At 43.5% G+C, this 26,423-nt stretch overlaps 1 protein-coding gene across 27 annotated transcripts in view; it reads right to left on the bottom strand.

Moving 5' to 3' along the window:
- MBOAT1 (membrane bound O-acyltransferase domain containing 1) overlaps window positions 1-26,423 on the bottom strand; it is a 112,542-nt gene that overhangs the window by 55,072 nt on the left and 31,047 nt on the right. For 6 of the 27 annotated variants that reach the window (XM_084967520.1, XM_084967514.1, XM_084967518.1 and 3 more), the window contains one exon: window positions 19,627-19,734. The exons of the other annotated variants lie outside the window; for them this stretch is intronic. The gene's annotated coding sequence lies outside the window, so the exon portion shown is untranslated. The remainder of the gene's footprint in view (window positions 1-19,626; window positions 19,735-26,423) is intronic. 27 annotated transcript variants of the gene reach the window in all.

A 26,423-nucleotide genomic window follows, 5' to 3' on the forward strand; every position in this document is an offset into this window, starting at 1 on the left:
AGATCTAACAAGAAGTGGACAAAAAAAAAAAAAAAAAAAATTCAAAATTGTCCAGAACTATTTTAAATAGGCATTTGAATCCATTGTAATAATAAACCTCACCCCACCTGTATATTGTGCCTTGAGATACTACTTAATAATATGACACATCACAATTGACAGGATACTCAATATATTGTTTGTTTAATCAGTAAACAAATAATAGGCAGCTGGGGGAAAAGGAGGTATAATCCCTGCTTTCAGGAGTTTATAATCTAATTGGCAAGAGAATGCAAACAACCTACAAGTAACTATAAAGTAGCAATAACACAGTGAGTATTTACTATGTGCCCTGTAGATCCAAAGAAAATGACAGGAAGCTCATGGTTAAGAAGGGATGAGATTCAGGCGGACAATCAGGAAAATTGCTGAAATAGGTGAAAATTGAGGACCATTACAAACACTAAAAAAGACTGTTGCCTGTATGCTACTCTCTACCATTCTGATAGAATCGGCCTGGCGTCAGGACTTTTCAAAGTGTCTAGGTGATTCTAATACGCAGGCAGGATGGAGAGCTCCTGGTTTAGACGAATAAAGAGAGAGACCTACAGAGGGACCCACCAGAAGCTGGGCCTTCCAGGAATGAAAAACACCAGTACAGACCAGGAAGGTTGGCGCGTGCAAGCTTGGGGCAAGGATGATGTGGTATAGATTTGAGAGTGATCAGGAAGTTCCCATCGTGGCTCAGAGGTAATGAACCCAACTAGTATCCATGAGGATGTGGGTTCAATCTCTGGCCTTGCTGAGTGGGTTAAGGATCTGGAGTTGCTGTGAGCTGTGTTATAGGTCTCAGGTGCAGCTTGGATCCCACATGGCTGTGGCTGTGGCATAGGTAGGTAGCTGTAGCTCCAATTGGACTCCTAGCCTGGAAACTCCCACACGCTGCAGGTGCAGCCCTAAAAAGCAAAACAAACAAACAAACAAAAAAACAGAGTTATGAAAGCCTGGTGGCCATCACTCAGCCAACCCAGGCCTTCTCAGGTCTGCTGAGCTGAGCTGGGCTAGTCATCTTCAAGACCCCTTCAAACCTATTTCCAAGGAAAAGAGGGCCTCACTGTGGGAAAACTGCATCAAATCTTGTCACCCCAGCAACTGAAAAGGACAAAGAGAGGGCTCACTTGACGACTGAAGCAATCTGCCATTTTTCAGTCACCAAAATATCATGTGTAGTCACTGAATGCCCCAGTTCTGACATTCACTGTAAGTGGGTAGCCTTAAGTAATTCACGGATTTAACTCCACAAACATTTACTGGTTGACTCTGTATGACAGATACTGGGGACAGTGAGCAAGACGCTGTCGCTACCCTCAAGTTAAGAAAAGACTTACAGCCGCTGGGTTTCAATTCCCTTTACTGAACTGGTCCCTCGTGCCTCTTCCAGCTCTAATGGCTTCTGATTCCACAGCAAATCAGATCCTTTCCCCTTAACCTTTAATGGATTGCTATGGATTAAAGCTCCCCCCCCATACACAAACCCAACCCACTCTCCCACCCTCCTCCCAGGAGTGAGTCAAGGATGGCAGGCTCAGAGTTCAGCAGCAAACTGTTCCAAGGCAGAAGTAGAAGCCCACAACAGCAGCACTTGGTTCTAGCAGGAAGGTTCTAGAAGACTTGCTTTTCAATTGCCACAGGTGCCTCTTAAAAGGTACAGGCTGAACCACAATTCGAGACCACTTCACACCCATTAGGATGGTAATTCTTTTAAAAACAAAATAACAAGGATTGGCAAGGACGTGGAGAAGTTAGAACATGTGTGCACTGCTGGTGGGAATGCAAAAGGGTGCAGCCGCTGTGGGAATTAGTACGGTGGTTCTTCAAAACAGTAAAATAGAATTACATGCAATCCAGCAATTTCACTTCTGTGTATATACTCACAAGAACTGAAAGCAGGGGACTGAAGAAATATCAACCCACCATGTTTACATCAGCATCATACACAGTAGCCATAGGGGAACCAACCCAAATGGCCACCAACAGGTGAATGGATAAGCAAAATATGGAGTAAATATACACATACAATGCAGTATTATTTGGCCTTCAAATGGGGGAAATTCTGGCACATGCTGCAACATGGATGCACCTTGAAGATATTATGCTAAATGAAATAATCCAGACACAGAAGGACAAATAGTATCTGATTCCACTTACATGAAGTACCTAGAATAGTAAAACTCTTAGAAACTGAGAGTAGAATGGTGGTTGCCAGGGACGGAGGGATGGAGAGAACAGGATTATACTGTTGAATGGATACAGTTTCATTTTTGCAAGATGAAAAGAGTTCTGGAGATGGATGGTGGTGCTGGTTGCACAAGAGTGTGAATGTACTTAACGCCACTGAATTATATGCTTTAAAATGGTTAAAATGGAAAATGTTATGCATATCTTACTACAGTTTTAAAAAAACATAAAGGCTGAAGCATGTTAACAATTTCTTTGTGTTTCCTAATTCATATCAATACTGGTAACTGGGGAGTTCCCATTGTGGCTTAACGGAAATGAATCTGACTAGTATCCATGACGACACAGGTTCGATCCCTGGCCTCGCTCAGTGGGTTAAGGCTCTGGTGTTGCCGTGAGCTGTAGTGTAGGTGGAAGACGAAGCTCAGATCTGGTGTTGCTGTTGCTGTGGCTGTGGTGTAGGCCGGCAGCTACAGCTCAGATTGGATCCCTAGCCTGGGAACCTCCATATGCTAAGGGTGCAGTCCTAAAAAGACAAAAAATAAAAAATAAATACCGGTAGATGGGAGGAACTATGACTATCTCTATGGCCAAGACTGGCTAGCTGCCATGACAAAACTCTTATAAAAGCATAACTAGATCTTTGCTCCTTTCTTCTCAAAATTGGGGGCATTATATTTTAGAAATATACCTAAAGATGCATTTGATTTCACGTATGGGATCTAATTCCAAATGATCTTGATGGATGGGGAGAGTGGAGTGAGTATAAATCTGTGGTCCCCAACTTGGGATGCTTTGCTCCCTGGGGGATACTTGGTTGTCACAACCAGAAAGCAGGTAAGGGTACTACCGGCATCTAGTGGGTGGAGGCCAGACAGGGTTAAACATCCTACAAGGCACAGGAGAGCCTCCCACCCCAAAAATGTTCCAGTCCAAAATGTCAGTAGTGCCAAGGTTAAGAAAGCCTGGTGGAGATGAAACGGGATTGACTGCGAGTTTCCAAGTGTTGATGCTGAGTGCTGGGTACATGAAAGTTCACTCTGTTGATCTCTCCACTTTCACATATGTTTGAACTTTTCCATAATAAACAGGCTTTTTAAATCATATTATACAACTTGGAAAGCCAGTCACTGACCTGAGATGACATAGATTTTAACCCCTAGTGATTCCAAGTAATTGAAACTTTATCCACATCAGAGACACAGCTAAGTGAGTGAGTAATGTATGTAAATATAGAAATAAACCAGAACCATAAAGGGATCATACTTTCCTAAGTAGGAAAAGAACCCCCTTTTATGAAATGATCAAACTCCTGAAAGAAGAGAACCAGATTGTAACAAATGCAAGAGAAAAAGATCTACCTTCGATAATGATCAAATTAAGCACTTGGAATCTCCCAGCCCATGACCTGCAACAGATCCAGTGGTGACCAGCAGAGCCAGATCACTGGGCTGCAAGACCCAGCTCCCTGCTCGCTGGTTGAAAAGTTATAAAACGCACTTCATCTTGGCTCCCAGTCCACGTGATGGAGGTAATGATCATAGTAATAGCTCACAGGGTTGGGTTTTGTTTTTATTTTTGTCTTTTTAGGTCTGCACCCAAGCATATGGAAGTTCCCAAGCTGGGAGTCAAATAAATCAGAGCTGTAGCTGTCAACACAGCCACAGCGACACAGGATCCGAGCTGCGTCTGCAACCTGTGCCACGGCTCATGGCAACGCCAGATCCTTAACCCACTGAGTGAGGCCAGGGATTGAGCCTGTGTCCTCATGGGTACTAGTCGGGTTCGTTATTGCTGAGCCATGACGGGAACTCCCACACAGGGTTGTTTTGAAGACTAAAGAAGCTAATGTAGAAGATTACTCGAAACAGTCCCAACACTGATAAACACTTGCAATTAATACTATTCTATAACCACTAAATTAAAACACACATGGCGCACAGATTAAACTCCATATGGGATTACCACTGTTGAGCTGTTAAGACTGGCTTCCCCAGGCTCCACCCTGCTGCCCTTGGATGGATTTCCTTTTCCACCCATCACTTAGGCAGCTGCCTGAGTCTTTCCAGGTGCCCTTTCTTCCACAGGGAAAGGCAATGCAGCCTGGGATGAAAAGAGTCAATTTCTGAGTTTTCTAGCAGCAGAGGGAAATCTGAAAGTCAAGGCAGTCTCCAGAAATTAAGGACAGATTTCTTTTTTCCTTTTTTAATGCTGAAAGTTTAACTTCACAGATAAGAGCAAAACTGAAGAATTTAAAGCATGGAGTTTCTATCATAATCCCAGAGGGAAGAAAAACTCTTAGTCATGTGAGAGGTATTTGGGGCGCAAAAGTTGATAAACAGTTTGGCCAGTGAGTTGAAGGAGGGATTCAGTGGGGAAGGACTAGCACTTAGACAAGGGGGCAAAGGGGTCAGCATAACGGTGCTGAGACCATCGAGATGGATGGGGTACCAAGAGAAGCCTGGAGGAAGGATGCAGGTATCACAGTAAAAGAGATGCTTGCCTCGCTTCCCAGAATGTAGCCCGGGGAGATGGCCAGCCCTGCAGACAAGCACTCTATAGAGGACCACAGTGATGGGCTCCTCTTGAGCAGAGGCCAGCAAGGTCCCAATGGGAAAGGGATCCAATGTCCACTGAAGGCACAAAGGGCTGCAGCTCATTCCCAGGTGCAGAGGGAGACAAACCTTTAACATAACCCACCTTAAATGGGAGGTAAGCTGCCTAAAACTGGCATTTTAAAAAAATTATTATTATTTGAGTTGTTTTGGTGTTTTGTGTTTTTTGTTTGTTTGTTTTTGCCTTTTTAGGGCCACCCCCTTGGCATATGGAAATTGCCAGGCTAGGGATTGAATCAGAGCTGCAGCTGCCGACCTATACCACAGCCACAGCAATGCCAAATCCGAGCCACATCTGCAGCCTACACCTCAGCTCACCGCAATGCTGGATCCTTAACCCACTTAGGGAGGCCAGGGATCAAACCTGAGTCTTCATGGATACTAGCCAGGTTCTTAACCCACTGAGCCATGACAGGAACTCCCCAAAACTGGCAGTTTAGCTGGAAAGCTAAATTAGGTTTAGTAGGGAGAAATTTTAAAGGTTCCATTTTTTGAATACATGTCTGTGGCTGTAAATTTTAAACCCACTCTTATTACCTCTATTAGAAATGTGCACAACATTTGTACACACAATAAAGTACACCTCAGTAGTATTTCTAGTCATAAGAAGGAAACTAAAAGTTCGATAACTAGTAAAGCCACTGATTAACATATAAAACAGCTAAGGGATGCTCTTTGCTTTATAATCCTATTTGAAAGGAATACAATGGTATTTGCTACAAGCCATACTTTTGACCAATTCCTGGAAATGTATTCATTGGATAATGAAAAGCTTAATGCTGAAAAAAAATGTCAAGGCATTATTTACAAGACAAAATGAAGCAAAATCTGCCTACATATTTAGGATAATAGAGGGATAGTAATTAATGGTAAACCCATTCAGCATAATTGTTTAAAAATGAGCATTAAAAAGCACCTGTAAGAAAATGGAAAACACGTGCTATAATTAATAAAAAGGAGAATATTAAATTGTTTGGACATGTACAACTATATTTGAAAAAATACTGGCATATGGAAAAAGGCAGAGATAATATGTAAAATGGAATGTGGCTCTTTGATGAGGATGACAGGAATTTTTTTTCAATTTATAATTATAATTTCCATAAGAACTTCTTATATATACACGCACACACCCCACACACATACACGTCTCCCACACACAATCAGGGCACTCTAAGAAACACATAACCATCCTTCTTGAATTCTACTTACTCTATCCTCAGGGTTGTCTTTAATAGTAGCTACTAGAAATAAAATTTAGGGAGGAAATAGGCATAAATACAAGTCAATATGTAAAAAGCTTCACCTTGAATAAAAACACACTTTTTACAGGCAGCAAAATCTCAAGAGTAACCCTAGGGATGGACAAAGAAGATGAAAATAGGCACATTTATATTTAATATATTTTCACTAAATTTAAAAGGAAAGTGTGTGAAGTTTTGTTCGATTGTTTTTTGTCTTTCTAGGGCCAAACCCTCAGCATATGGAGGTTCCCAGGCCAGAGGGCAATAGGAGCTGTAGCCACCGGCCTACACCACAGCCATAGCAACTCAGGGTCTGAGCCACGGCCTACACCACAGCTCACGGCAATGCCGGATCCTTAACCCCCGGAGCAAGGCCAGGGATCGAACCTGTGTTCTCATGGATACTAGTCAAATTTGTTTCCACTGAGCCCTGACAAGAACTCCCCAAATGTGCCAAGTTCTGACGTTTCTCTGATGCCCTCTCCAGAGCAAGAAAGAAAGCTGTACTTCTGTTCATGACATCCAACAACACACCTTCCACAAGGAAAGGACTGGGCAGGCATTTCTACATAAAGAAACGGGACAGCACAGCTCTTTCTCTCTCTCTTTTTTTTTTTTTTTTTTTTGTCTTTTTTATGCATATGAAAGTTCCCAGGCTAGGGGCAGAATTGGAGCTGCAGCTACCAGCCTTCATCACAGCCACAGCAATGCCAGATCCGAGTTGCATCTGTGACCTACACCGCAACTCATGGCAACGCCGGATCCTGAACCTGCTGAGTGAGGCCAGGGATCAAACCCACATCCTCATGGACACTAGTCAGGTTCGTTACTGTTGAGCCACAATAAGAACTCCCAGCACAGCCGTTTCGATCAGATTCTTCAGCACAATCGAGCCTGACATAACTGGGATTCAGCAAAAGCTCAGTTTCCTCCTCTCTCGCAAGATTTCAAAATCACCACAAGGAAATCAAACACGTGCCCAAGGGTTTGATTTATTTCACCAAAGCCCAATCAGACTGGGCTGCAATTTTCACATGTAAGTTTCCAATCTTTCTGCTCTTGTGCACTGCGGAAAAGTCATTACTTGGGGATTTCTGTGCCGTGACCTTCATGATCTTCCCCTAAAAAAAGAACTTTGCTAGGAGCTCAAAGCACTGCCTTTCTCCTAATGAAGAGATGCAAGCAGGCTATTTTTAACAAACAGCAAATATTAACAATTCAAAATTATTTCACCTCCTACAGTGATTTACCAGTGGTTCACCAAGGCTGCATAGGCAACTGTCCAGGCCTGGAATGTTTTTCTCAGCAACACTGCCTTATACGTTTCAAGACAAAACCAATCTAATTAAACAATTCCTTATTTAAAGGCAAGCCTTTCCTCCTCCACAAATAGTATTCTCTCTTTTGCATTGCCTCCCACAAATCAATGTGGCCTGCAAAATATATGAAAAATGCTATTCCTTTCGGTACCACAGAACAAAACGGGTCTGTATCATACTCCTTAGTTCCTCTGCACTTTTAAAAGACATCCTTGTTATCCTTTAATTCCAAACTCCTTGGAATGTCAGCAAGAAATGCTTTTAAATCTGCAAAAAGCCAATGTTTTCCAAGCCCGCAGATGAGCAAATACAATTTAAGACTGATAGTCGATGGGTGTAATTTATAACCAAACCTCTAAATGCTATTCTATCTCCTCAAAACAATACACGCTGTTTGGTGAATGCTTACCAAGTGTCAGGCACAGTGATAAACTGCACATAAATGATGCCATTTCAGCTTCCCAACTTTATGAAACAGCTTACTCCCAGTTTACACAGGAGGAAAAGGGAAAACAAACAAACAAACAAACAAACAAAAAAACCCAGTTAAATACAATGGCTGAATTCACAAAGCTGGTGAGTGACTGAGCCATGGTTTAAAACCTGGCTTGAGTCCTCACTCATTATATTGTATCACTTCCCCTCAACCTCAAACATTCTCCCCAGAAATACGGTCACTTGGGGAGAATTTAATAGTTGCCTGTACTAATTTGCTCGGGCTGCCGTGTCAAAGTCCCACAGGCTGAGAGGGGGAGCGGCACTTAAACAACAGAACTTCATTGTCTCACAATTCTGGAGGCTGCAAATTCAAATGTCAGCAGAGACGGTTTCTTCTGAGGGCTCTCTCCTTGGCTTGTAGACAGTTGTCTTCCCCTGTGTCTTCATGTGGTCCTCCCCTGATCCATGTCTGCATTTAATTTCCTCTCTTTTTTTTTTTTTTTTTTGGTCTTTTGAGGGCCATACCCACAGCACATGGAAGTTCCCAGGCTAGGGGTCGAATCGGAGGGCAGCTGCCAGCCTATGCCACAGCCACAGCAAAGTGGGATCTGAGCTGAGTCTGCGACCTACACCATAGCTCAAGGCAACGCCCAATCCTTAACCCACTGAATGAAGCCAGGGATCGAACCTTTGTCCTCGTGGATGCTAGTCAGATTCATTTCCACGGAGCCATGATGGGAACACACAAAGTTCCTCTGTTTATAAGGTCATGGGTCACTGGATTAGGACCCAGTTTAATGACCTCATTTAACTTAGTTCTTTAAAGACGCCTTCTCCAAATACCGTCCTATTCTCAGACACTGGGGGTTAGGGCTTGGATTTGGGGGGAACACAATTTGGCCTATAATACTTCCCAATAAAAATCCTCAAAGACATGGAATGAAACAGACTTCATTTTCCTTGGGAAGTTAGCAAGACCCCAACCAAACTATGAGGGACACTGTGAGTCTTAGCAAAAGCAGGAGCCCCCTCCTCACCTGGAGGTTACCTCTCAGCCCACTACCAACAGTTAGTGCGAGGGCTTCCCAGCTCCTGCCCCTGCCTCTCTGCTCCCACTTATGACAACGCCCATTAGCCAATAATGGGTTTACATGTGTTGAGAAAGTCCATGAATCCTTTAAACTTTGTTTCAAACATATACGTTTTAAGTAAGAATAACTGGCATTTATTGAGCATGTGCATTTACTGACCTCCACAAAGATTATGTTTTTGGGTTTTTTGTCTTGCTTCACTTTGTTTTTAGGGCCACACCTGCAGCATATGGCAGTTCCCAGGATAGGGGTCCAATCAGAGCACAGCTGCCGGCCTATACCACGGCCCCAGCATCATGGGATCCGAGTTACATCTGCGACCTACTCCACAACTCATGGCAACACTGGATCCTTAGCCCACTAAGTAAGGCCAGGGATCGAACCCACATCCTCATGGATACTAGAAAGGCTGGTTAACACTGAGCCACAACGGAAACTTCCAATTGGCTGTTATTCTAAATATTTCACATCTACTATCTCATTTAATCTTCCCACAGCCCTCAAGGACTGCTGACAAAGCTGAGACTCAAAGTAAATGGCCCCCAAACACTCAGCTATAGGGCAGCACCATGAGTAAAAGCGAGATGCTTATCCATTGCCTGTCGTTGCCTCTCTGGGGGAGCCCTGAATGAAGCTGTTCAAAGTCCTTTCCAAGAACTCTCTTTTTTAGGGGGATGCTGGGTGAGGGGCCCAGGGGAGGCATGTGGAAGTTCTGGGCCAGGGCTTAAACCCACATCAGGGCAGCGACCCAAGCTGCTGCAGTGACAACACCAATCCTTGACCCAATGCACCACAATGAACTCCCGCAGCACCTCTTCTTTGAGGCTCACACACACCTTCTCCCTGAGTTTTCACACTCACATGACAAGCCTCCATCCACTAGCTCAGAGCAAGCCACCCAGTCCCTCTGGAATGAGATAATCCCTCTTCGACTTTGCAGAAAAGAATTCTGGATACTTGGTTTGAGTTTAAACTGTACAAGAAGGCCTGTAGCTGACCTTATTCTGTAAATATCATGTCATGTATTCATTGTGATTTACACTTAAAACCCTTTAAAAACTGGCTCCAGTGGATACAAGAGAGAAATATTTATGCCATCTCTTTAGCCACGGCGAAGAAAATCCTTGAAATAAGTAGATGATATCTTTTAAGGCTCTTCCTCCAGCGTGCCTTCCACCCCATAAATCATATCCTTGGCGCAGTATACAGGGAAGACTGAAGAGAATTTAGGACCATTTGAGGAATCCTGAAAAATCTTGTCCACAAACATGCTGTCGCCCATTTCCCCATTAGAATTAATTCTGCCATTAGTCAGTTAAATTGATGATGATGATAATAACAATAATAATAATAAATAGCCCTTAGGGTGCTAACTATATCTCAGGCACTGCCCTAAGTCCATCTGCATGTATAACTCCTTCAATATTCACAACTACTTTTTTATTTTTATTTTTTTGGTCTTTTTAGGGCCACACCCGCCATGGCATATGGAAGTTCCCAGGCTAAGGGTCGAATTGGAGCTGTAGTTGCCAGCCTACACCACAACCACAGCAACTGGGATCGGAGCCACGTCTGTGACCTACACTGCACTCACAGTAACGCTGGATCCTTAACCCACTGAGCGGGGCCAGGGAGCAAACCTGCATCCTCATGGATACTAATTCTGATTAGTTACCACTGAGCCCCAGTGGGAACCCCTGCAGCAATTTTTCACTCCTACCATCCCACCAGTTACATATGAGTATGTGTCCTTTACCCCTCACCAGCAGTGGATGCTATAAATCTGTTTAATTTTTCCAATCAGGTGGAGGACTGGTAGTACATGAATTTCAACTTGCATTCTCCTGACTACTGCTTGAGCATCTTTTCATTTATCATTAGCCTTTAGCCAGTGAAGTTATTAGCCACTAGACTAACATTGTCACTACTGTAAAAAAGGGCAGATGAATTAAGCACTCAGATTTAATCCCTCAGTATCTGTGGGGACGGGTTCTAGGATGCTAGCAGATACCAAAGCCCATGGATGCTCAACCCCCTGTTCAAAATGGCCAAATGTAGTCAGCCCTCCTTCTCCTCAGGTTCTGTCCACAGAGAACCTGCAGATCTGCAGATAGGGAAGGCAGACTAAAGAGAGCTAGCAGAGCATAGAACTAAGAGCTCAGGATCAGGGGAGTTCCCGTTGTGGCTCAGTAGTAACAGACCCCACTGGTGTCCATGAGGATGCGGGTTTGATCCGTAGTCTTGCTCAGTGGGTTAAGGATCCCGTATCTCCGTATCTCCATGAGCTGTGGTGTAGGACACAGACATGGCTCAGATCCTGCATTGCTGTGACTGTGGTATAGGCCAGCAGCTACAGCTCAGATTCAAACCCTATCCTAGGAACTTCTATACGCTGCAGGAGTGGACTCCCCACCAAAAAAAAAAAAAAAAAAAAAAAAAAAAAAAAAGCTCAGGTTCCAGAATCAGATGGCTGAGGACTGAATCCCACCCTAACTCACCCCCAGCTATACACCTTGAGCTAGTTATCTAACCTGTATGCCAATTCTTCTGTAAAATAAGTATAATAATATAACCAAACCCTCACAGGATTAAATGAGTTAATATATGTAAAGTGATTAGCACAGTGCCCATCCAGTGTGAAACACTCAAAGGGTGCTAAATATCACCTCTTTTATTTTCTGTCAAGCTGTTTACCCAACACAGTAGCAAGGAGAATAGCTCAAATGTACTAATTAGAGTTGATCAATTTCTCTGCACATCCTTTAGTAAAAACCATATAAATGATGGACCCTAAATCACTGACAGCCAACCAAATGCATAATAAGCTCCTATATAGTCAGATACCTGTCCTAAATGTAAAAATGCAATTAGCCCATCTTCTTTCCCAAATGAGATTCAATTGAGTTTTATGACTGTGCTTTAATAAGGTCACATTCACTACTCTAACATTTTTTTTTCTTTCTCTTCTTTTTTTTCTTTTTATGGCCACATCTGTGGCATATGGAAGATCCCGGGCCAGGGGCTGAATCAGAGCTACAACTGGGGCCTATGCCACAGCCATGGCAACACCAGATCCAAACCTCATTTGCGACCTACACCACAGCATGTGGCAAAGCCAGATCCTTAACCTACTGAGAAAGACCAGGGAGCGAACCTGCATCCTCACAGACCTGATGTCAGGTTCTTAACCCACTGAGCCACAAAGGGAACTCCACTCTAATATTTGTTTGAATCTCATTATTTAAAAATTCTTAGACATTACACATTTGAAATAGCAGAATTAATCAAGAAATATAAGACCAACCAGTATGGAGTATCTGATTATACTACAGCATTGTCTTTCTTTTTTTTTTTTTTTTTTGTCTTTTGTTTTTTTGTTGTTGTTGTTGCTATTTCTTGGGCCGCTCCCGTGGCATATGGAGGTTCCCAGGCTAGGGGTCGAATCGGAGCTGTAGCCACCAGCCTCCGCCAGAGTCACAGCAACGCGGGATCCGAGCCGCGTCTGCAACCTACACCACAGCTCACGGCAACGCCGGATCGTTAACCCACTGAGCAAGGGCAGGGACCGAACCCGCAACCTCATGGTTCCTAGTCGGATTCGTTAACCACTGCGCCACGACGGGAACTCCTTTTTTTTTTTTTTTTTTTGGTTGGCGTTGTCTTTCTTATGAAAAAAAGGTATATACACATGCACGCACGCATGCACACACAAGCAGGAACTGTATTTGGTTGTTCATGTCACTAGGGAGGCAGTAAATACAAATATCATCAGTGTTTTCCCAGTGGGTAAAACGGAGAGGTTAAATAAGGCCATTTAACAAGAGAAAGGAAAACAGACTCCCAAGTCACCTCTTTCCCCAACAACCTATGCTGCCTCCTAAACAAAAAACCTGACTTGAACAATTTCTTTCCTAGTGGACTTAAGCAAAAACTAACCACTCCAAAGAAAGTACCCTCCATACACAGCCCCACTTTCCCATCACTCATAATACTACTTCCTATTTAAGATGCTACAGAGAGTGATATCTTTGGGGACAATGGAAAAATGCAAAACCAGGGCTATATTTTCTTATGCAACACCCTAGGGTGTGACCAATTATCTCAGACTATTATGAAATTCTCAAAAATCTTGAAACAATTAATTTTAATTTTGTTTAAGTTGAAAACAAAACCTATCACCATTTAGCTTTCATAAAATATTGCTCTATGGGGCCAGATAGGATACAACATAAATGTCACAATTCCACTCATGGAGAAACCCAAAGCCTGGTGGGCCATTGTACAACCAGGGATCATCAAAATAGGAATATCTGGGATTCTGCCTGGATGTCCCTAGGAACTAAACTATTTTTAGTTCCTATCATGTAATCACCTTCTGTAAAATATGTGTTTATTGTAAAAGGGAAACTCCAATTTGGACCAAAAAAAAAAAAAGCCCTTAGCCTACTCAACAGGAAACAAGACAACAGCTTCCAAACATAGGAAACAAGTTACCAACTATAGGTTAAAAAATGTTCCAATAGTAAGAAAGCAAGATTTTCTTGGGTGCTTCTTAATTCTCCCACCTATAGAATCATAGGGATGAGCAGGGTGAAGGATTTGTATTTAAAATTTTTAATTACAAAGAACCTCTAAAATCATACTTTATTTCTCAACCCCCACTTCATGCCATAAATCATGACATTTCCTGAATACTCCCAAATAACTGCTCTAAGTCACCAATTACCTCCTTATTTGCTAAAGCCAGTGAACCATACCTAGTCTTTGCTTGCCATGAGCTCTGGGCAACATGTAACGCTGCACATTCTACTCTGCTCCTTCCTCTTGGCTCACCGAAACTCTCCTGATTGATTGCCTTCAATTTTTTTTTCTTTTCTTTTTTTGGTTGCACGCAAGCCATGTAGAAGTTCATGGGCCAGGGATTTAACCTGTGCCGCAGCAGTGACAACACTGGATTCTTAACCCACTGAGCCACCAGGGAACTCCTATCTTTAACTTTCTGATCACTCCTTAACCCTCCCCTTTGAGAGTTGTTCCCCTGCTACCTGGCCCTGCCAAGACAGTGCCCTCTGGGGGCCATCCCAGGCCAGCGTCACTTCTCATGCTGTGTCATATGCCAAAGGATCTCTCTTATTCCTGCGCCTCCAGTTAGATGACTTCCAGATTTCATCCTCTAGCCCAGATGTTCCTCCTGAATTCCCAGGCATATATACACCCCCATACCTACTGGAAGCTTCCTTGAAGAAATCACAGACGCCTACATTTCTCCATGTCCCTAACAGCTTATCATCTTCCCCCTCACCTAGTCCTCTTTGCCTTTCAACCACCCAACTCTTCAGGCCAGACACCAAAGAACTGCACCTCTCTTTTAAACCCACCTACAGAGAATCAATCTCTTCACTCTATTAATTCTACCTCCTAAGTCTCTCTTAAATCCCTTTACCTCCCCTGCTACATCTGCCTTAATTCAGGCCACCATTTATTTCCCCTGGATGACTTCAATGGCCATTTAACTTATCTCCCTGTCTCTGACCATGTCCAAGCTTTCCCAGCCTCCTCCTCCATCCTTCTAACTGCAGCTGAGAAGTCACCTCCTCCAGGAAGTCTTTCTTTCTGCCACTCCCACACCACCCTAAGCTTCTGTGGGCACAGCACTTCTCACACTGTGTGGTAAAAATCTCATGACCTGGGCAAAGAGCTTGAAGAAGGCAGAGGCCATGTCTATCCTTTCAATCAGTGTGTCCATAGTGCCTGTAATCTATTAGGTTCTCAAGTTTGGAATGAACGAATGAATGAATGGTAGGTTCAGGAGCAAGGGAGGTTAGTCACCTAAGAAAAGATAGCTAAAGGAAAGGCAGAGCAAAAGTAATAAAGAAATCTAAAGACCATGCTTCTGCTTCATTCTGTAAGGAATACAGTTCCAGGCCTCTATTAGGCATTCAGAAAAAGTTTACTAGAAGCTTATGTGTAAGGATGGACTGTTGGGGGCCACGAGTGACTTGTCAGAAGTGTTTTTCTTTGAGTTACAGGTGTCACTTGTTTATTTATTCATTATTTAGTTTTGCTTCTTTTTTTTTTTTTTTTTTTTTTTTTTTTAAGGGCCCATCCGCAACATATAGAAGTTCCCAGGCTAGGGGTTGAGTTGGAGCTGTAGCTGCCAGCCTATGCCACAGCCACAGCCATGCAGGATCCGAGCCGTGCCTGGGACCTAAACCACAGCTCACGGCAATGCTGGATCCTTAACCCACCGAGCGGGGCCAGGGATCGAACCTGCATCTTCATGGATCCTAGTCAGATTCATTTCTGCTGGGCCACAATGGGAACTCCTGCCAAAATCATAGGAGGATCTGCTGCCTTGCTTTTTCAACTCTTCTTCTTAAAAACCAAACAGAATGTAAAATCTGAATGTAAAAAAAGGCTTTTTTGCCTTTCCAAATCTGCAGTTAGTAAATGCCCTATTTTCTTGTTCCAAGAGAAGTAAATTACCAGGAGAACTACAGTGAAAAGTCCTGCAGACACATAAAAGCACAATATGTTTGTATGCATATGCACACATAAATATACATATACATATAATTATAACCTTAATGTAGACCTATAGATGATCAACCATATATTTAAGAAACATTTCTAAACAAAAGGATTCACAAAAAAGTGCAGGAAAAAGGCAAAAGGTATAGAAATATATGAACACAGTTTAGCTTCCTGGATGGACTCTATGAAGAAAAGGCAAGTTCTCCTCCATGTCACATAAAATTGGAATTTTGTGGTCTCTGAGTAATATAAACTGGTATTTTCTAGACCTATGTTCCCATACAAGAAAAAACATCTGAAAGTTAATCTAGGATTTAAATCTTAAAATTCCATAAAAATAATCATAAGCATTCAAACAGGTTTTTAAAAGATACCAAAATGGAATGGAAACATTTCAGCAGAAATGATTAATGACTCATTTTGGAAAATCCCTAAAACGGAGTCTAAATACAATTTGGCTGTTCATAAATAGGAAGACACAAAAGAGATTAAAAATTTTGTTTGACTTAGGAAGAGACAGACCAGAAAGAAGATAAATTTAAAAACGTATTACATGAAGAGCTAGGCAGTGTCGGTAAATATTTAGAAATACTAGGTTTAAAGTACAGAGAAAGGAGAAAGACAAAAATGTTGGGGAAGGGAAGTAAATATGAAGGGAAAAAACCAAGAAGGATATGGTTTAACTGCTGCTACTTACAAGGCTGTTTTCTAAAACTCAGATGAGATCTTAGAATTGGCAGCTGAATGTGAACAATTAACACTCTAGAAAAAGTCTCTTTTCCCAGTAGAATGTGAGGGTCTCTTGGACGGAAACCGTGTGGCTTATTATTCTTTGGATCCCTGGCATTTAGCACAGTGCCTGGCACATAAGAAGCATTTAATCTCTATAGAACGAATGAATGAATGGGAAAAGGTATAAAGAGGAAAGCTAAAGAAAATCTAGGAGAATTTCTCCAAAGAAGATATACAGATGGCCAACAAACACATGAAAAAATGTTCAACATCGCTGACTATAAGAGAAATGCAAATCAAAACTACCATGAGACACCACCTCACACCAGTCAGAATGGCCATCATTAATAAGTCCACAAATAACACGTGCTGGAGGGGCTGTGGAGAAAAGGGAACCCTCCTGCACTGTTGGTGAGAATGTAAACTGGTACAGCCACTATGGAGAACAATTTGGAGGTACCTTAGAAATCTATCCATAGAACTTCCATATGACCCCGCAATCCCACTCTTGGGCATCTATCTGGACAAAACTCTACTTAAAAGAGACACGTGCACCCACGTGTTCATTGCAGCACTATTCACAAGAGCCAGGACATGGAAACAACCCAAATGTCCATCGACAGATGATTGGATTCGGAAGAGGTGGTATATATACACAATGGAATACTACTCAGCCATAAAAAGGAACGACATAATGCCATTTGCAGCAACATGGATGGAACTAGAGAATCTCATCCTGAGTGAAATGAGCCAGAAAGACAAAGACAAATACCATATGATATCACTTATAACTGGAATCTAATATCCAGCACAAATGAACATCTCCTCAGAAAAGAAAATCATGGACTTGGAGAAGAGACTTGTGGCTGCCTGATGGGAGGGGGAGGGAGTGGGAGGGATGGGGAGCTTGGGCTTATCAGACACAACTTAGAATAGATTTACAAGGAGATCCTGCTGAATAGCATTGAGAACTATGTCTAGATACTCATGTTGCAACAGAAGAAAGGGTGGGGGGAAAAATGTAATTGTAATGTATACATGTAAGGATAACCTGACCCCCTTGCTGTACAGTGGGAAAATAAAAAAAAATAAATAAATAAAAATTTAAAAAAAAAGAAAATCTAGGAGAGAAAGGAGAACCATTAAGACAGCCATGATGGGATCACTCAGTGGAGCCTACAATTGGTAGCTCTAAAGAATGACTCTAACTAGTTAAGCTCCCTTCTTGGCTTTCTAGATCTCAGCTATGTAAATAAAAGCAAAATGATACCCAGGTTTTGCTGATCAGAAGACTGCTTGGTTTCTTTGTTCTCTAGAGCTGAAAAGCAAAGGCCAACCTAGCCTGAGGAGTTCCCACACACTCCACCCACCTCTTCTCAATACCCAAGGGACCTGTCCTACACATCCCAGCATGCACCTGGCCCGGGAAAAGCAGCTCCCTCTCCATCCTGTGGGCCAAGCCCCACAGGCCACCTGGTTGGCCCCAGTAACCTGGGACCAGCTACTTACTGGGGCCTTTTCAGATTCAAATGAAGAATGAGACTAATAATAACAGTCAGGATTTCTGCAGAGTTGCATGTTTTACCAAAATAAGGGGGGGGGGGGGAATAGGACAGTACCTAAAAAAATGTGTGATGGTACTAATCGCAAGGCTTGTGGTACCATCCAGATCCACTGTGGTCTGAGAAAGACGTATATATACATGCAATGCCCATGGATCTCAGTGGACCATCTCTTCCAGGAGGTAAGGATGCACCTGCTCTTGGATAAAAACTAAGCCTCAGTACAGTTAATGTTTTCTATGCTCTAAAGAGAAAAATTAAGACATCTGAGGGAGAAATGGGATAAAAAAAGTAACAGCTGTCCAGATGCCCAGTCCACCAATTTATAGCAATGTGTGTGGCACGGCCACACTGGTCACCTCCAGATGGCCACTCCTGGCATCATGCACAGAACACCATGCCCTGCTGTGTGCAACACTGAGGGGTGACTTGGGGCTCAAGAAAGAAGAACTGCTTCTTGTGAGTATCTTGAGGAAATCCAGAGTGTTTGAAAACTGTTCCACTCGCAGGATCCACACTGAATAAAAATAATACCAAGTAGCCAATTATGGAGAGGAATTTCCAAAACAAAAAAAAAGTTAGGAGTTCCCGTCGTGGCGCAGTGGTTAACGAATCCGACTAGGAACCATGAGGTTGCGGGTTCGGTCCCTGCCCTTGCTCAGTGGGTTAACGATCCGGCGTTGCTGTGAACTGTGGTGTAGGTTGCAGACGCGGCTCGGATCTCGCGTTGCTGTGGCTCTGGCGTAGGCGAGTGGCTACAGCTCCGATTCGACCCCTAGCCTGGGAACCTCCATATGCCACAAGAGCGGCCCAAAGAAATAGCAAAAAGACCAAAAAAAAAAAAAAAAAAGTTAGTTACTATTTTTAAAATTCCCTCCATTTCTCTTTTCACATCTGACATGACAGGTACATGCCAGAAGAGGGGCAGTGACATCCAGGAGGGGCAAATAAATTCACCCTGGATGTTTCATTTAAGAAGACAGTCAGGAAAGAGAGTTCACAGCAAAGCCCCTTATCTGGTAAGTTCTAAGAGCAGCATGAAGACGTCTGGAGGCAGGGACAGAGAGAAGTCTTCAAAACCATCTCCTCCGCTAAAAGCTGGTCCCCTTTAAGACCCCATGAACATATTTTTTCATTAATAAAAATAATACAGCCAGACAGGCCCCCGAAGAGAAATTAGCTGTAGCGCAGACACTGCTTCCTCTTACATGGAGACTCTGAAGCTTAGGTTCTTCGGAGAAAAGTTTTTAAACATATTACCTATTGAAAAAGACACATATAAATGCAACACGTATCAAGTAGCCCAACAGCATCACAAGGGTCATTGACAAAGAGATATTTGGAGCTTGAGTGTGACGGCATGTGCGTTTTGTTTTTGTTTGCTGTAGGATTAATACAGAGCAGTGCTGTGGTTTAAAGCTAATTTTTTTTTTTCAAGCTGAAGCTTTAAGCAGTCCCAAAGTAAGATGCAGAAGAGGTACTGGCATTTACCAGCAGTTTTTACTCCATTTCAAAGATGATAAAGAGCCTCGTAATTATTCACTACAAAATTGGGTAGAACTGGACAGCTTCCAAAGCTATTTAATATATATTAGAAACATTGAAACTTTTTTTAACAGTCTAACCCACCACCTAGAATTACCAGCCCTTGGAAGTCCCGGCTGTGGTGCAGCAGGTTAAGTATCTGGCACTGTCTCTGGGCAGTGCAGGTTCCATCCCCTACCCAGCACAGTGGGTTAAGGGATCTGGTGTTGCCCCCAGTTGTGGCATAGGTCACAGCTGTGGCTCAGATTCAGTCCCTAGCCCAGGAACTTCCATATGTCACAGGTGTGGCAAAAAAAAAAAAAAAGAAAGAAAAGAAAAGAAAAAATTACCAGCCCTGGAATTCCCTGGTGGCCCAGTGGTTAAGGATCTGGTGTTGTCTTTGCTGCAGGTCGAAGCTGTGACTTGGCTTTGATCCCTGGCCCAAGAACTTTCACAGACTACAGGAAAGGCAAAAAAGAAAAGAAAAGAAAAAGAATTATTAGCCCAGAGTCACTACCCAGATGAACACTAATAAAGACCCTACAACACAGTGAAACACAACAGTGGGATTTCTTGTGAAACTTGGGAAGGGTTTCTGAGGCATTACCCTAAAATGTCTGCTTTCTATAAAACTTTATTTTTTCACTTTTGCTTTCTTGCCCTGAAAGCTCAGCTTGTCTGCCACCATGTTACCACCTGACCTCTCTCCTCCCCTTCTCTCTGATGCCAGCTTCTCTAAGTCCCTGATGAGCAGGTTGGTTGGCCCTGGGTGTCACTCACAAGCCTTACATCCTGCAGTGTCCGAAAGGTTCTCAAATGTACAACTGGGCATTAAAGCTACTCTCTCTCCATGTAAAGGGGAAATTCTTTGGGGGTTTTATATGTAACCCATTAGTCCTCTAGAGTGTATCAGTTAATCTTTTCAGGGAGTTCCTGTTGTGGCTCAGTGGTTAATGAACCCGACTAGCATCCATGAGGATGTGGGTTCAATCTCTGTCCTTGCTCAGTGGGTTAAGGATCTGGTGTTGCCATGAGCTGTGGTGTAGGCCACAGATACGGCTCCAATCCAGCATTGCTATGGCTGTGGCTGTGGCATAAGCAGGCCAGTGGCTACAGCCCCGATTCGACCTCTAGCCTGGGAACTTCCATATGCTATGGGTGCGGCCCTAAAAAGACAAAAAGATTTAAAAAAAAAAAATCTTTTCAGTGGTACAAGTGTTAACAAAAAAAAATGACTCACCTCAAAAGCCCACTAAACCAAGATGCAACTTCCTTTCTCCTATTGTGGTTTTTCTATTTGTTTTATGTTTAAATCAGCCCATTCCACAGTCCAAGGCAGAAGTTATTGCCTGCTGCTCCTGGGTTCCAGGGACACAAATTCTATGGGGAAGAGGAGGCGCAGCAGAGGGCACCTGCACATGTGAAAAAGGAACGTCCCTACAGTGTGTCTGTAACGTGCCCACAGTCAGAACCTGTTGATTCAATGAATGGACTTCGAAAGCCACCCCACATGACAGCATTTTTCTTTTCTTTTCTTTCTTTCTTTCTTTTTTTTTTTTTTTTGATGGTTGAATACTTTATTTCTTCATGATATGAAAAATGAGTCATTTCTTCTTCCTACCCTTCTCATTTTCATCCTGTTTTCTGACATAGAGTTGAGTTACAATGCCGTGTCAATTTCTGCTGTACAGCAAAGAGATTCAGTTACACCTGCGTGTACATTCTTTTTAATATTCTTTTCCATTATGCTTTATCTCAGGATAGTGAATACAGTTGCCCATGCTATCCAGTAGGACCTTGCTGTTTATGGAAACCATTTTTTGTTTGTTTGTTTGTTTGTTTTTTTCCAGAGCAAAAGCTAAGCTTGCCAACTACTGCCAAGATTCCCCTGCTGTAATACTTATCAAGTAACTAATGGCACAGAGACATGCCAGTGTTAGAAGCGAATCACAGGATTCTGGGAAATATTTAAAAATTGATAGTCATTGCCAAATACACCTGGAGTCTGAGTGAAGGCATCCATTTTCTAATCCTGGACCAGACACTAACTAGCTCTGAGACAGGTCCATTGTGGGCTGCAGTCAACATCTATTATGTCCTGGAGTTCCCACTGTGGTGCAGTGGGTTAAGAATCTGACTACAGTGGTTTAGGCTGCTGTGGAGGCATGGGTTTGATCCCTGGTCCAGCATACTGCAGCTGTGACACAGGTCGCAGGTGCAGCTGGGATTCAGTCCCTGGCCTAGGAACTTCCATATGTTGTGGGTACAGCCATAAAAAAGAAGAAAAAAAAGGTCTATTATGTACTGAACAGCAGACAACTCATCTAACCCCTGAGGCGCTAAGCTTTCTAACTGGGAAAATCAGGAGATCATATAAATGATCCGTAAGATCCTTTCTGACTCAAAAATTCTTATAGATGTTTTCAATGCTTTGGCTGGGATAAAATGACTTAAACTGGGAAGCAGGCTGATTGCCATCTGACAGGTAATGATGAACTAACTGATCCACTTCGGTAAAGTCACTGATGGCTATACCAACAGCACGGGGAATAAATTCACAGTACTGACACCAACGTGATGGGTGGAGCAAGTTCATCCCACCAAAAAGCTGCTTTTCCTCCAAGTTCGCCTCACCAGACCTACATAGGGGGGTGTCGCTGGTATCAGGACTTGCCAAGCATGAGGGTTTTTTTTTAATGTTTTTTAATTACTCGATGAATTTTATTACATTTACCGCTGTACAACGATCATCACAACCCAATTTTATAGCATTTCCATCCCAAACCCTCAGTGCATTCCCCCCCACCCCCCAACCTGTCTCATTAGGAAACCGTAAGTTATTCAAAGTCTGCGAGTCAGTATCTATTCTGCAAAGAAGTTCATTGTGTCCTTTTAGATTCCACATGTAAGTAACAGCATTTGATGTTAGTGTCTCACCGCAGCACGGGATTTAAAAGAAGGAAAAAACCAATGCTCCCCTCGAAGAATGCGAGAGAAGCAACCACTAAATCTCCTTCTCCCTTCGGCAACGGCAGCAATTGGCTTCGGCCAGCCTGCTGCACCCATCACACTGTCGAGTCCCCTGAGCATCTCTGTCCACGTCCCCTCCACTACCAGACTGCTTCCTGCAAGAGAGAATCCTGACTCAGATGGTCTTCATGTTGGCGGAAAAGTAGGTACTTCTGGGGCTCTTTCCAACAAATCGCTAACACGGTGTAACGTCCTCCAACCTGCTTTAATTTCCCCTCCTGCCTTTCTCTGACCATCTCAACCCCTCACTCTCACTCGGGACCATTTCCACGTGTTCCCCGATTCTCCTGCCCATCTTCCCCCCACGCTGGCCCTGCCGTCTTCCGTCCTTTGTTCGCTCCTACTGTCTCCCCAGAGCCTCCCAGTGTGGACTCTCAGGCCTCGTGGGCAGCTCACGAACCCCTTTCTTGTTCCAAGAACCACTTGTGGCCTTGGATCGCCTACACCCCACATTCTGACCCCCACAGACTCAGCTGCTCTGAGATTTTGCTAACTAAACGCAAGAGCTGTCCTCACTTAGTGAATCTGCCCACAGTTCCACTTAGAGCTGTTCTAAATATTATTTAAATTTCTGGCCTTTAAATAAGACACCAACTCTCCCTTCTACCACCTAACAAAACCCAATTATTTGTCCATGTTCTTTCTTTCTTTCTTTCTTTCTTTCTTTCTTTCTTTCTTTCTTTCTTTCTTTCTTTTCTTTCTTTCTTTCTTTCTTTCTTTCTTTCTTTCTTTCTTTCTTTCTTTTTTTTTTTGCTTTTTAGGATCACACCCACAGCATATGGAAGTTCCCAGGCTAGGGGTCAAATGAGAGCTGCAGCTGCCGGCCTATACCACAGCCACAGCAACGCCAGATCTGAGCCGTGTCTGCAACCTACACCACAGCTCACGGCTAAGCCAGATCCTTAACCCACTGAGTGAGGCCAGGGATTGAACCCACATCCTCATGGATACTAGTGGGGTTTGTAACCCACTGAGCCACAATAGGAACTCCAATTTTCATTTTTTAAGGAGGAAACACATCCCAGCCCACTTCACATGCCTGCTGTGTCACCTCTCTTTTCTCCCTCTTTTCAAAATTTCATTTCTTTCACCTCCTTATTATAGTGCCCTGTTGTCCCATTTCTTCCTGTTTCCACTTTATTCTATTATTTTCAACTGCTGGACTTTTCTCTTCATCCTTTTTATTCTCTCTTGAACTCTAAAGGGGGTGAAAAGGTGTCTCTTAAATTTATTTAATTAAATAACTAAGCCCAAAGAGAGCATCTGAGTTCAGACATGGCACCACAGATGCAAAAATGACAGGCCCTTTGGTATCCGACTTCTAGAGAAAGGGGAAAAGCAAGTCCAACAGACCACCCAGCATGAGGCATCATCTGTCCTCACACAAAGGAGACGGGACGCCCATGGGTGTCCAGAGGAGAAAGTGTACATCTCCATAGGGACCAGATGATGCAGCAGGGACCATCGAAGTGGCGGCTGTGCTTCCAAAACAGAGCATGATTCAAGGACACAGGTTTATACATTTATGCTCTAGTGACTCAGATCACTCAGAAACTATTTCACACCCATCTCACAGTTAAGCAAGGGATAACGGCATATGTATATCTTCACACAGGTGAGCTGGTGTCAGAGGATGGCCTGGGATTTGAAGTCTGGGGGATGTGGGTTTGAGTCCCTTGCCTCCTACACAGATCTGGGTGACCCCAAACCAATGACTCAAATTCCTTAGGTATAAAATGGCAGTATCGGCCCACTTCCAGAGTTGTTAGGGGAATTTGAGTAACGCACGGATATTCAAATCTTTCCAAGCTGTTCACCCTTCCTCCTGGGCTCATACCTAATCACAGGTCTCATCTCTAGGACACTGGGAAGAAATGTCCTCCATCTGCCCCTCCTCCTCACTCGGTCAGCCCGCAGGAGGGTATGAGCGACCCTAAGCAGACTCGTCCTTCCCCTAGAGGAGGGAGTGAAGCCTTGAGGGTTCGCTCTCCTGAGATTACTGCCCAAAGGCTGCCCAGTCTCCTCCCCCTCTTTCCACAGGGCAAGCCCCCAAGGCCATGCTGTCCAGCTAGCTGCTCCACCTGCCCCTGGGCTCAATCTTCTCAATTCGGTTGCAGGAGCTCTTGCTCAGCCCTAGGACCATACTGGCATCTCCATTTTCACTTCCTCACTATCAAAGGTGTTCTCTAGAACCCTAGCTGACAGCTGGACACATTTCTCAATGGATTCCCTAGAGGGGATGAAACTGAAACTTTCAGCCCCCAATATTTACTATAACTATGGAATATTTTTCACCAATGCAGAAAAATTCAGAAACCACAATGGAAAAAGTTGGTGTTACATTTATAAAAAGAGCAAGGTGACACAGTGCTCTCCAGACACTGAAATCCCCTGGCCTTATCTCCCACTCCTGTCCAGAGAGGCAAGGCTATGAGAAAACTCCCATCCTCTGCTTCCTTTGTCACTCTCTCACTCAAGATACCTGGCAGGCTGCCCTGTCCTCAAGGCTGGAATGTAACTAAAATAAACTGTAATCTAATCCATGGTACTATGATCTAGATCATGTGTTTACAGAAAGGGGAGGTCTGCAGGGATTTTATTAAAGAGCAAAGGAAAAAAGACAAAATAGCTGACTACATGAGCGCCCTCTAGGTGAACAGGTGCTACAGCCAGCTGACCCAGGTACAGCCTTATGGTACAACAGGGTCCATCTGGCCAGCCTGGCTCAAACACCATGACCGTGATGCCCACTCAGCGGACTCCATTTACTTCTGATTATACTTTGAATTTGCAGAGAAAGTCTCTCATAAGAGATATAAATAGAGTGACTACTGGACATCAATATTTCCATCCTGCTTACCAGTTGCATTGGTCATAGCAAAGAGATAAAATGACATTCTGCTTAGTTGGTGTTCATCACTGAGCATCATCCATTCTAAGTCCACCAACAAAAACCAAGGCTCGAGACTAAGGAGTAAAGTTAAGGACAGGACATGGACAATTGTGACTCCACCAAGTTACTGCTGCTGGCAAGGCTCTGCCCCAAAGGCTTGCCACTCGGCTCCAAAATCTTTGACACTGTTTGTCCTTAAATTGAATGGCATCTTAGGAATCCACAACCAATAGCTCACAGCATGACAGGCAGGAAGAGGCATGGACCTTGCACCTGGGCTACCCAGGAGGGGAGCGTGTTGGGGACCATCCAGGTGCTCGTGCTGGGATGTCCGGCCTGGCAAAGCTGGCTCTGTGAGGCATAGCATCCCTAGTTACTATGCACACGGGGTGGGTGAGGGGACAGGGAGAGAATGGGACATTGCCTACAGCAATGCCACTCACAATAGGTGGGCAGAGAACAGCTGGTGATAAACGTAGTAGACTAGACTACACTGGAAGCCCACATGGGCGGACAGGCACACGAGGGACGGGCAATTCCTCTAGAGAACAGGAACCTGGTCACTAAACCAAGACTGAGGCCTGAACCTCGAACGTGGATGGACAACTAGCCCTTGTGTGTCTACAAAACTTCCCATAGTTTGTGCTGCATGATTTGTCTAAAGTTTCCCAAACCATCCTGCACCAAACGAACTGCTTAGAACAACCCAGCCATGTCTCTCCCAGGCTTTACGCCCTTCAGGTGCCGCCCAACTCCCTACCCGCCTTTCTCCTCTTGGAAACCATCTCCTCATTCCTACTCTCCTACCCCCATCTCTGGACAAACACACACGTGCAGGGCTAGGGGTCTAGCTCTATATTACCTCTGTACTACTATATATATCTAACTTTTTTTTTCAAGTTCAAACTTGTTAAGTTTTTATCATAGTTGATTTACGATGTTCTGCCAAATTTTGCTGTACAGCAATGTGACCCAGTCATATGTATATATGCCTTCTCTTTCTCACATTATCCTCCATCATGTTCCATCACAAGTGACTGGATATAGTTCCCTGTGCTACACAGCAGGATCTTCTTGCTTAGCCACTCCAAATGCAATTGTTTGTACCTATTAACCCCAAACACTAACATTTTAATTGTCACACATAATTGCAACTTTTGTGTGTGTGTGCCTTTAATTCCAATAAATTTGAGTTCTCTGTGGGCATGGAATGAGCTTTACTCT

The sequence above is a fragment of the Sus scrofa genome, chromosome 7, assembly GCF_054392235.1.
Source record: "Sus scrofa isolate SSC_HxYL_T2T_F1_AM1 chromosome 7, Sscrofa_HxYL_maternal_Yorkshire_Landrace_v2.0, whole genome shotgun sequence".
NCBI lineage: Eukaryota > Metazoa > Chordata > Mammalia > Artiodactyla > Suidae > Sus > Sus scrofa.